The 11069-nt window shown below is 38.9% G+C and overlaps 1 non-coding gene across 1 annotated transcript; it reads right to left on the minus strand.

Annotated features, from left to right (window-relative positions):
• Positions 1-1515: 1515 nt before the first annotated feature.
• On the minus strand, positions 1516-1619 carry LOC139438445 (U6 spliceosomal RNA). The gene has a single exon (XR_011648119.1). It is a non-coding gene; the product is annotated as a U6 spliceosomal RNA (small nuclear RNA).
• Positions 1620-11069: the final 9450 nt, after the last annotated feature.

Raw genomic sequence — 11069 nt, forward strand, 5'->3', positions numbered from 1 at the left:
TTACCAGGGTCCCATGTGAATTCCAGAGGGGAGCTCTCATATGGGCTTCCTGCTGCCCTGGGAGAGAGGGAAGTGAGGAAGGGAGAAAGCAGAAAGGACAGATTCCTAAGCAGTTTATTCAATTTCAAGGAGGAATCCTTCTCTGGTCTATTTTGTTTATTTTCTTGTCTTTCCTTCCTCTTTATCCCCCCCACCACCCTTTTATTTCACTTTTTACTCTTTTTTTCTTTCATATATATGTATATTCAATTAAAATTAATTTGTCACAAGGAATGGTACATTGAAAAATATAAAGAAACAAAAAAACATAGGAGATTCCCATATAACCTACTCCCACCCCCATCGCACCATTTCTGTAAATTGTATTTTTTGAAGATTTATATGTCACAAAAAAGTTACATTAAAAAATATAAGAGGTTCCTGTATATCTCCCCAACCCACTCCTCCCACACCAACAACCTCCCACATCATTATGGCACACTCGTCACACTTGGTGAACACATTTTGGGGCACTGCTTCACTACACAGATAATAGTTGACCCTGTAGTTCACACTCTCCCCCAGTACCTTCCGTGGCTTATGGCAGGATATATAAAGTCCAGCATCTGACTCTGCAATATCACTAAGGACAACTCAAAATCCCCAAAAATGCCCCCACATCACATCTCTTCTTCCCTCTCCCTGCCCTCAGTAACTACTGTGTCCACTTTCTCCACCTTGATGCTAAAATTTCATCTGTTACTCATCACAATAGTTTTATAGTAGAATATCAGTAAGCCCACTCTAATTCATATTTTATTCCTCCATTCTGTGGACTCTGGGATGGCGATGTCCTCTCCATCTCTAGATTAAGAGGGTGCTTAGATTCTGGACATGGGTGATGGGTGCAATTCCTCTGCTTACAGTTATAGGCACTCTTGATTCCCTGATGTGGTGGTTGACCATCTTCACCTCCCTATTAGCTGACCTGGGTAAGACAAATGAACAAGAGAGTAGGAGTCACCACTCTGCTGAGGCTCAGGGCCCAGCTGGCACATGGGCAGCCCAGAGATTCAAGTCTCCTGAGTATGGACCATCCCTTTTACCAACCACAAGTTCAATAAAAGTGACAGAAGAAGCATGTGTAGAAAAGTCACATCTGAGTCCAGCTCCATCACACCCAGGAGTACAAATTCCAAAGTAGGGCCTTTTGACTTGGTAAAAAGCTCCAAATCCTTCTGCCATGACTATATAGCCTATAGATCTCTGTAGCCTTCAGGAGAACCAGTACCTAGGGCTGTATCTACTTTGTTTTTTTTCTGGGGTCCTGCTGAGGTGTATGTAAGTGTGATCTCCCTGATGACCTCCTGATTCTTTTTAGAAGACTCTTAGTCATATCAGCCCATTGATCTTTGCCATTCCCCCCTGCTATTCAAGGTCAAAGAACAGTTTTTAACACTTGGTTCAACATGTAGGTTAAGATATTCTGCTGGTCTGACTGACCCTTTTATTCGAGGTCTCTTTCTAGTTGCTTCTGAAAATATGGAACACTTCATGAATTTGCATGTCATCCTTGCATAGCGGCCATGCTAATCTCTGTATCATTCCACTTTTAATATATGTGTTGCTGAAGTGAGCATCCCTTTTTTCTTTTCTTTTTTCTTTTTTGTATCTCTTTTTCTAGTAGGTACTGCAGGCAGTGTTTCTTGTTTGCTGTGTTTCCTCATCCTCTATATTCGCTTTTCTGTGCAAACTGATTTAGGCTACCAGTGCTATGCCTTTTCCTTTACATCTATCTCTCTTCCATCTTCTGTTATTTCTCTTACATTCCACCTCTTTTGTTCAGTCCCAGTTTTTCTGACCTCTATTTCCAACACCTCTATTCTGATTTCTATCTTTAATCCACTCCTTATGTTATTGTCTTTTCTTTTCTCTTTCCCTCTCTCCTGACAATACTGGCCTTCTAATTGATACTATATTCTCCATGTTCAGTTTTGCATCTCATTGTAGGTACTCCATGTTTTTATTGTTATAAATCTACACAGCATACATGAGTATAATATTTATTCTCATAGGTGTCACATGGTTCTTCTGCCTACACTTAGTATCAGCACAACTATTATATATTTTCTTTTCTAACCTCTTTTACATTCCCTGGCCCTAATATTTTCCTTAAGAGAACTTTAGACAAAAATAAGGAAATAGAATAAGAACCAACTTTCAAAGGGAAGACTTAATACATACATAAAAACAGCATCTAAATAAACCCCATGGCTAGATGGAGAAGCTAATCAACTGAGAACCCCCACCAACATAAAAGGATGACCAGACAGCAACAAAAAATTACAAACCATACCAATAAACAGGAAAACATGGCCCAATCCAATGAACAAACTAAAAACCAGGAAGAAGAGCAGAAGATCAAAAAACTAATCAAAACTCTCAAAATAACTACCATGGGCCAATTTAATGAAGTGAAGCAAGAGAGTAAGGATATTATGAAAACACTTGGAAAGCATGCAGAGGAAATTGTAAACATATGCAAAAAGATAATGGATATGATGGTGATGAAAGCCACCTCCAAAAAATCAAAATACACTCTCAGGAAGTGGATTTTGCTCAATGGATAGAAATCTGCCTACTACGTGGGAGGCCCATGGTTCAAACCCAAGGCCTCCTTGACCCATGTGGAGCTGGCCCATGTGCAGCACTGATGCACAGAAGGAGTGCCATGCCATGCAGGGGTGTTCCCCACATAAGGAAGCCCCATGTGCAAGAAGAGTGCACCCTGTAAGGAGAGATGCTGAGCACAAAAGAATGTTCAGCCTGCCTGGGAGTGCCACCACACACATGGAGAGCTGATGTCGCAAGATGAAGCAACAGAAAGAGACACAGATTCCTGGTGCTGCTGACAAGCATAGAAGCAGACACAGAAGAACACAAAGCAAATGGACGCAGAACAGACAACTGGGGTGTGGGGCAAAGGAGAGAGAATTAAATAAAAATAAATCTTTAAAAAAATTAACTCTCAGCAAATAGCAGCCAATTTGAAGAGGCATAGGAAAGAATTAGTGATGTGGAAGACAGTATATCTGAAATAAGTCTGTAGAATTGATTGATAAAAAGAGAGAAAATCCAGCAAGTACTTAGGGACCTAAATGAAAATGCAAAATGCAAAAATATACACATTATAGGCATCCCAGAAGGAGAAGAGTAGGGAAAGGACACAGAAAGGGTTTTGGAGGAATAATGGCTGAATACTTCCCAAACTTAGTGAGGGAGATGGAAGTATGTGTCCAGGAAGTGCAACACAGCCCAAAAAGCATAAATCCCAACAGGCCTACCACAAGACATATACCTGTCAAATTATCCAATATGTTCAAGATAAAGAGAAAATACTGAAGGCAGCAAAAGAAAAGAGAAACATCACTTACAAGGGAAGCCCAATAACATTAAGTGTTGATTTCTCATCCAAAGCTATAAAGGCAAGAAGGCAGTGGTATGACATAGACAAATACTAAAAGAAAATAGTTTCTAGCCAAGAATGCTCTATCTAGCAAAGCTGGCATTAAAAAATGATGACAGTTTAAAATACAGATAAACAGAAACTAAGAGAGTATGCCAACAAGAAACACTAAAGGGAATTCTGCAGGATAAAAGAAAAAACAAGAGAGACAGAGTTGTAGGAGAGTGTAAGAACAACTAAAAAGACAAAAAGAGAGAGAGAAAAAAACAACAGTATATGACATACACAAATCATAGAAAATATGGATAATGTAAGTTACTCCCTTTAGAGGAATAACACTGACTGTCAATGGAATAAACTCACCTGTCAAGAGACACAGATTGGCAGAATGAATAAGGAAATATGACCCATCCATATGCTGTCTACAAGAAACCCATCTTAGACCCAGGGATTCAAGGAGGTGGAAAGTGAATGGCTGGAAAACAATCTTACATGCAAACAATAAACAAAAAATGGTCTGGAATAGCTATGTTCATGTCAGACAAAATAGGCTTTAAAAGAAAAACAGTTCTGAGAGAAAAATATGGATACTACATATTACTGAAAAGGGATAATCTTTCAGGAAGAAAGAGTGAACATAAACATTTATTCTCCTAACCAGGGTGGATCAAAATACGTGAGGCAAACACTGGAAAAACTAAGTGGAGGAATAGATGCCTCTACAGTTTATAGTGGGGGAAATTAATACACCACTATCACCATTGGACAGAACATCTCAACAGAAAAGAAACAAAGACTTTGAACAATATATTAGAGGAGGTGGGCCTAATAGACATATACAGAACATTACACCCAAATATAGTACGATATACCCTCTACTCAAGCACCCATGGATCATTCTCCAAGATAGGACACATGCTAGGCCACAGAGAAAATCTCAATGAAATCAGAAAGATTGAAGTCACACAAAATAATTTCTCTGACCACAGTAGAGGGAAACTGGAAGTCTGCAAGGGACATAGGCCCAGATTAGGCACCAAGTTATGGAAGCTAAGAAACATACTCTTAGACAAACAGTGGGTGAGGGAGGATATCTCAAAAGAAATCAATAACTTCCTTGAAAGTAATGAAAATCACAACACAACATATCAAAACTTATGAGATGCTGCAAACGCTGATCTGAGAGGAAAGTTCATAGGCATAAGTTCACATATCAAAACAGAGTTGAAATTAAAGACCAAACTGCACACGTGGAGAAATTAGTTAAAAAACAAAACAAAACAAAACTAACCCCAAAGGAAGAAGGAAGAAAAAAGTAACAAAGATCAGAGCAGAACTAAATGAGATAGAAAATAAGAAAGCACTAGAAAAAATAAACAAAACAAAGAGTTTGTTCTTTGAGAAGATCAATAAAATTGACAAAGCCTTAGTTAGACTAACAAAGAAACCGGTGAGGCGATGCAAATACACAAAATACGAAATGAGAAAGGTGATACCACCATCGACCTAAAAGAAATAAAGACTATTATAATAGGATACTTTGAAAAACTGTATGCCAACAAGAAGGACAATTTAAAGGAAATGGACAAATTCCTAGAAACACATAAGCAGCCTACATTGACAAATGAAAGAATTGATGATCCCAACAAGCCAATCACAAATAGAGAGATAGAAACAGTCACTAAAAACCTCCCAGCTAGGAAGAGCTTTGGGCCAGGTGGCTTCACAGTTGAATTCTACTAAACATACCAGAAAGAACTAACACCTATGTTGTTTAAAATCTTTTTAAAAAATTGAAATAGAAAGAACATTATCCAACTCATTCTATGATGCTAACATTGCCCTAATACCAAAGCTCAACCAAGACACCACAAGAAAGGAAAATTACAGTCCAACCTCTCTAATGACCCTAGATGTGAAAATCTTCAACAAAACACTTTGCTAATCATGTTCAACAACACATTAAATGAATTACACAGCATGACCAGCTGGGTTTCATCCCTGTTGTTCAAGGATGGTTCAGCATACGGAAATGATTAAATGTAATGCACCACATAAGCAGACGGAAGGGAAAAAATCACATAATCATATCTATAGACACGGAAAAAGCATTTGACAAAATACAGCACCTTTTCTTGATGAAAGCACTGCAAAAGATAGGAATAGAAGAAAATTGTCTGAACATGATAAAGGGCAGATATGAAAAACCCATAGCTAAAATCATTTATAATGGTGAAATCCTAACTCTTTCCTTCTAAAATCAGGAACAAGGAAAAGATGCCCACTATCACCCCTCCTATTTACCATTGTGTTGGAAGTGGTTGCTCGTGCACTGAGGCAAGGCTGGATATAAAAGTCATCCAAATAAGAAAGAATAAAGTCAAAATTTCACTATTTGCAGATGACATGATCCTACACCTTGAAGGCACTGAGAAATCTCCAACAAAGCTTCTAGAAATTATAAATGTGTTTAGTCATGTCACAGGTTATAAGATCAATATGCAAAAAGCAGTAGCATTTCTGTACACCAGTAATGAGCAACCTGAGGAGGAAATTCAAGAAACAAATACCATTTCAAGTAGTAAATTTAAAAAAAAAAGCAAGTACCTAGGAATAAATTTAACTAAAGATGTAAAAGTCTTATGCACAGGAAACTACACAATTAGTTAAAGGAAATCAAAGAAGACTTAAATAAATGGAAGAATATTCCCTGTTCATGGATAGGAAGACTAAATATCATTAAGACATATATCCTACCCAAACTAATCTACAGATTTAATGCAATAGCAATAAAAATCAGCACAGCATTATTTAAAGAACTAGAAAAACTAACTATGAAATTTATTTGGAAAAGATAGGGGCCCCAAATAGCCAAAGGCATATTGAAAAAGAAAAAGGAAATTGGAGCACCCACACTACCTGATTTTAAAATATACTACAAAGTGACAGTGGTCAAAAAAGCATGGTATTGGTGCAAGGGTGGACATAGTGGTACTGAACTGAGAGTTCTGATATAGATCCTCACATATACATTCATCTCATGTTTGGCAAGGTCACCAAGCCCACTCACCTGGGAGAGAATTATCTCACCAACAAATAGTGCTTGGAAAACTGGATATCCATATACAAAAGAATGAAAGAGGATTACCATCACACACCTTACACAAAAATCGACTCAAGATGGATTAAAGCCCTAAATATAAGAGCCAAGAACATAAAGACCTTCGGAAAGAATGTAGGAAAACATCTACAGGATGTTGCAATGAGAAATGGCTTCATGACCTTCATACCCAGAGCATGAGCAGCAAAAGAACACGTAGATAAATGGAGCCACCTGAAAATTAAAGCCTTTTGCACCGCAAAGGAATTTCTCAAGAAAGTGAAAATACAGCCTACCCAATGGGAGAAAATATTTGGTAACCATATACTGGTAGGAGACTAAAATCTTGCATATATATACAAATTCTATATCTCAAAAATAACAAGACAACTCATTTAAAAAATGGGCAAGCAATTTGAACAGATTCTTCTCTGAAAAAGAAATACAAAAGGATAAAAAGCACATGAAAAGATGCTCAAAATCACTAGCTATTATGGAAATACAAATAAAAACTACAATGAGATACCATCTAACATACCTTATACTGCCGGCTCTTACAAAACCAGAAAACTACAAGTGTTGGAGAGGATGTGAAGGAATGGGAAAACTCATGCACTGCTGGTGGGAATGCAGAGGCATCCAGCCATTCTGGAGAACATTTTGGCAGTTCCTCAAAAAACTAGCTATAGTTTTAACACATGATGCAGCAATTCCACTTCTGGGTATATATCCAGAAGAACTGAAAACAAGGACACAAACTGATATATGTATCCCAACGTACACAGCAGCATTATTCACTATTGCCAAAATTTGGAATCAACCAAAATGCCCATCAACAGGTGAATGGATAAGCAAAATGTGATATACTACTGGAATACTACTCAGCTGTAGGAAGGAATACAGTACAAACACTTGGGATAATGTGGATGAGTCTTGAGGGCATTATGTTGAGTGAAGCAAGCCAGGCATTGAAGGACAAATACTATGTGACCTCTCTGGTATGAAGTAATCAAACCAAACTGTCTCAGAGAGCTAGAGACTGGAAGATAGGCTTATAGGAAATTGAGGGGAGGAGGGCAGAGAGGAAGGTTGTGAACTGATGCCTACATGGGTGAAATCTATGATAAAGTGGAGGTAAGTAAAGGGAAGAGTTAAAATGGGGGCATAGGGATTCTTTTGGGTGGGGCTTTGCAGCCTGAGGGGTCTAGGATTGGGAGAATGGGTCAGATGGCCCCAGGAATTAGGGGAGGGTGGTGCAGAGCAGATGAACATGAGAGATTGTCAAGCACGTGGTTAAAACTATAATGTTGATAAAACTCTTTAGAAAATATAAGGAAGGGTGACTGGTTTAAGGTGCTTAATGGGGCCTTCTGGCACAGGTGCAGGCTGCTAAGGAGTTTGTGAGTGCTCATCTTGTCATAACGTGTTATGTCATTGGGTGGAGACCCATACAATAAGTGGGAAGGTATACTCCTATCCTGGGGAGGCCTGATGTTCTCAGAGGGAACTGTGTCTCAAGAGAGAATTGGTGGCTCCCAATGTGGGAGGACAGTCTAGCATGTCAGGCCCTCAGCATTGCTGCAATTATCTGTGAATGTGATTCCTCAAGCAGTCAAGCTTCTTTGTCAATGTGGGCCCTGAGGGGAGGTGCAGAGAGGAACAGAATAGATGGAAGCAGGGGTAACTGGGTGGCAATGGAAATGTTCCACAAGACTGTGCAATGATGGATATAGGACATGTTAAATTTTACCAAAAATATATAAAATTGTATAGTCTAAAATGTAGATCATAATATAAGCCATAATGTACCTAAAAATTTAGAAAAGTATACAGTCCAAAATATAATCAATGATGTAAACCAAGATGTAAACCAAAATGGAACCATGTTTGGTAGCTATCTTTCAATATCATTACATCAGCTGCAGTAAATAAAACATGAACATGTAAAAACATCAATCCTGGGGGAGGGATAAAAGTGTTTGTTGTTGGATATATGGGAGTCTCCTATATTGTGACTGAAATTGATCTAAAACTTTGCTGAAGAAAAAATTAAAAATTAAAAAAAAGGATGTAGACACAGAGGAAGGAATGAAAGAAATTTCCTTGTCAACATACAAACAGCGCAACCCCTATTACAGCGATGAAAGACAAAATGTCAAAAAAAAATAAGTGTTATGACAGTTTTCATTTTTTAATACCTCAATTTTTTTTGACTTTAGTTTTTCTGAATTAGTATGTATTCTACTTCTAACTTTTAAACCTATCATTACTATTTCATTTTCCTACTAATTGAATTTGGCAATAGGTTAGCCTTCATTTTTGAAGAAATTTTTGATGACAGAGGGGTTGAACTATTGCAGGAGAGGAACACTGGTGTAGGGTGTTATTGATGGTGGACACATGGTTGGGAGGGAGTTCTCCAGGGCATGTGTACAGGGTATATAAAAATGTTCTGATATTCACCAGGAATTCTCATAGTAGAGTTACAAAGGACAACTGAGGGAGTGCTGAGTTCCTAGCCTGGGGAGCTCTGTCACATTCCCCAATGGAAGAGCAACAATCCCCCTCGTTCAAGGGTAAAGACCAGTGAGGAAGGATGGTCCAGTAATGAACCCTTGATGCTGATGACTGTGCTTATGAGCCTGTGTGTCTATAATTTCAACCAGGCCTAGTGGAGTAGATTGCCTAAGAGTTACCTCCTGAGAGCCTCATGTTGCTCAAATATGGCCACTCTCTAAGCCACACTCAGCATGTAAATCCATTACCTTCCCCCTAGTATGGGACATGACTCCTGCAGATCAGACTCCCTGATGCCAAGGGATTACTACCAATCATGAGTCAGTGATGCAAGTAGAAAAAGAGCTTGAATAAAAGGGGAAAATGGTAAAGACAAATGAATTTATACTGCTAAGTACTTCAAAAAGAGTTGGAAGGTCTGCAGAGGTGCTGTGCTTACACATGTCTCAGCAGGATCCCAGAGACAGACAAAGTAGATGCAACCCTAGGTACTGGTGCTACTAAGGGCTACGGAGACACACGGGATCTACAGTCATGGCAGATGGATCTGGAGTTCAGTGCCTTGTCAGTGGGCTGTACTTTGGAATTTGTGCTCCTGAGTGTGATGAAGTTGGACTCAGATGTGACATTTCTACACATGCCTCTTCTATTACTTTTACTGAACCTGTGGTTGGTGCTGGTTTGGTGTATACACAAGAGACTTGAATATCTGGACTGGCCATGTGACAGCTTGGCCCTGAGCCTCAGTGATGTTGCAACACCTACTTTTGGTTTTCTTGGACTTACCCAGATAGCTAACAGGGAGGTAAAGAGGGTTAATGACCACAGCAGGGAACCGAGAGTGCCTACAACTGCAAACAAGAGAATCACATCCATCATCCATGTGGGACCTAAACCCCCTCTCGATTTAGAGGTGGAGTGGACATCAACATCCCAGGGTCCATAGGATGGAGGAATAAAATATGGATTCGAGTGGACTTACTTGTATTCTACTATAGAACTATTGTTAAAGGCAGAACTATTGTATCATTGACATGGAAACAGTGGCCACTGTAGTTGCTGAGGACAGGGAGAGGGTAGAAGAGTTGTGAAATGGGGGCATTTACTGTAATTGGAGTTGTCATAAATGAAATTGCAGGGTCAGATGCAGGATGTTATACACCCTGCCATAATCCACTGACTGGACTGGGGGAGTGTGTATTCTACAAGTAAACTATAATCCATGTGGTGCAGCATTGCTCCAATATGTATTTTCCACATGCTATGAATGTGCCACAATGATGAAAGAGGTTGTTGATGTGGGGGGAGTGGGGGCTGTATATATGGGAACCTCTTATATATTTTAATGTAAATACTTTTTTGTGATCTATGTATCTTTATAAAAATACAATTAACAATAACTTTTTAAAAAAGCCTCCCATCACAGAAGGAGATGTGGCTCAAGTGATTGAGCTCCTGCCTACCACATGGGAGGTCCTGGGTTCGGTGTCTGCTGCTGCCTCAAAGAGAAATGAGTGCCAGAGAGAGCGCACAGAAGATGGACACAGACAGCAGGCAGCAAAGGTAAGAAATGAGGGGGCAGAATACATTAATAAAATAAATCTTAAAAAGGAAGATTTCCATCACAAATGAGAGAACTTTCCCTGGTAATACAGCCCTCCAAGCCTTCATCCTGCAAAGCAGTTTTTGTTATATTCCAGCAGCCGCCTCTATTCTGAAGACACTCACATGAAGAAATTTTCACAAAATCTGAAATACAGAGAGAAATTTATGGAGACACTTAATGTGCAAATAAGCACACTCATTAATGAAAGATTTCATAGAGATAAAATGTAGATGATGAGAGAATGACACAGAAAATCACACACAGAAAGAGAGAAAAACATAGGCACTAGAGACTGAAAAATGCATTGTAAAGAGAACAGCTCAATCACTGATGACTTCTGCTACCTTGTTATCTACTGATACTGATTAAAAATATTTTATAAACAACCATCCCCTGGAATT

Source organism: Dasypus novemcinctus, chromosome Y (assembly GCF_030445035.2).
Source record: "Dasypus novemcinctus isolate mDasNov1 chromosome Y, mDasNov1.1.hap2, whole genome shotgun sequence".
Classification (NCBI taxonomy): domain Eukaryota; kingdom Metazoa; phylum Chordata; class Mammalia; order Cingulata; family Dasypodidae; genus Dasypus; species Dasypus novemcinctus.